This window comes from Gavialis gangeticus, unplaced genomic scaffold (genome assembly GCF_001723915.1).
Source record: "Gavialis gangeticus isolate Ggan-Ray unplaced genomic scaffold, GavGan_comp1, whole genome shotgun sequence".
Classification (NCBI taxonomy): Eukaryota; Metazoa; Chordata; order Crocodylia; family Gavialidae; genus Gavialis; species Gavialis gangeticus.
The window spans coordinates 4078893-4080928 of record NW_017729009.1 but is presented as its reverse complement, the minus strand read 5'-3'; positions in this window follow the sequence as shown (position 1 = coordinate 4080928).

Here is a 2036-nt window from a genome sequence, read left to right as displayed (position 1 = left end):
TATAAAAAAAAAAAAAAGACAAGTTTATTTTGGGGGGGATTTATATAGCCCCCATTACTAGGGTCTAACAGAGTACACAGACTGAACTCGCACATCAACAGCATCCTTGTTGTGTGGGGCAACCATGACTACTTCAGTGGAGTACTTTCTGCATACAGCTCTGCCCAGCCACAGAGAGACCCATTCATTTGCCTCGTGACTCAGCTGAGTGTCCTCAGGGAAACAGAACTGCAAACAGACACCCTGAGTTCAATTAAACCTCCATTCACATTAGCTCAGAGCTCAGCAACACACATCTGAGGGTGCAATTCCAGCTGCCAGGACGTCAGAACATTCCTCTGAACCACGTCCCGTTCGGAAGAGGAGGTGGCAGCAGCCTTTACGCAAGTCAGAGCTGCCTGGGGCCACGTGACTTTGCCTGGCTGCAGTCTGAGAGGAGTCAGGCTTATTCACACTTGAGTGAAATAAGATTTCTGGTGGGTTTATTTTTTAAATTTAGCTGATTTGTGCCAGCAGGAAAAGTGACCAAGTAGCATCTTAGCCTGGGAGGAAAGAACTGGGAATATAAAGCCTTGCAGGACTACAGTACCAACAGCCCTTTTTCTATAGCTTTTTCTGCAGCCTTCCTATGCTGTGCAGCTCTAGAAGGCAGCAAGTGCCAGAACTGAAAAGGGAGTTGTTGTACCTCTTGGCCCTAGAGCCCTACCATCAGGGAAGAAGAAAGAGCAATTACCAATTTCTTGCCATACAGCCAAGTGGGACAACCCACCCAGCTGGCAACAAAACATTTGCACCATGTCAGTCTGCCACATTGGTTTAAGGAGGTTCAGACAATCCCAGCAGCGTAGGAGAGAAAACCCAGGCAACAGACAAAGTATCCCTCATGACAGCAGCAAGAGGCGCATGGACCCCTGGGACAGTGGCAGAAGTCTTTGTCATTCTCCTCTGCAAACAGCATGGCCTATAGGGCTAGAAAAGTCAGACACATGATGCATTGTGAGCAGTCAATATCAGCTTTCATGAAAACAGTGAGCTTCATGAAACCAGGGGCAAGGGATGGGAAGGAAAGGCCCATACACTCTGAGTGCATGGCTAGACTAGGGGGCTTCTTGAGCCATCATCTTGTGACTAGGGCCCTGGGCAGGTGCGTTGCCTTCAAAAGTAAGGCAGGGAAAGAGAGGGGGGAAAAAAGAATTGATATCTCACAAGTGCTTTGCTCTAGTGGCCATGGTACTTGTGAAAAGTGCTGGGCCTTCTACATAATGGGCAGACCCTTTCATTGCCCTCCTTTGCACTGTTATGGCCTCCTGGCAGAGTGCTGGCACCATCCATCCCACCCAAGCAGGCCAGGGGATGGAGATGCAGTGGCTCTTGGAAGCCATCAGCCCTGGTATAGATGCAGAGTTGCTCCTGCTAAGAGAGGCGTGTTTCTGAGCCTTTAACTACCTGGCCCAACTGCTTCTGCAGACCTGCTCCATCCAGCAGGTTGTTCCAAGGCTGACATTAGCCAGCTTCCTACCCAGCTCTGAGCTGTGTGTGCGTGCAAGTAGGGTGTTTGTCTAGATTTACCAAGATTAAGGAGCATGGACTCTGTCTGCACAGGCACATGAACATCCAGGCCCATCCGTCACTGTCCTGCTCAGCTGCCATTTGTTAGGGAAGTGCTCCAAGTACCCTAACCCAACTCTTGTAAATAAAGCAGCACTGAATAGGGACTATGAGGTACAGGCCACAGATCCAGTACAAGGACTAAATGGCTTCTTTATCTTCATGAGAAGCCAAGCATGCGTTTCACTGGGATGAATCAATTCCACTTTCCCTTGGTTCTGTCCCCAACAAAGAACCATGCCCATAAACCAATTTATAAAGTACCAGTTTTATTTCAAATCAAAAATTGGTAACAGTGAAAGATAAACCCAAGAGCAGTTACAAGATAACCTAACAGCCAAAGCAGCAGACAGTTACAAATAGGTTACTTCCCAAGAGCTGAATGCCCAGAAATGTAATAGATCTCATCCAGTGCACCAAATGCCCTG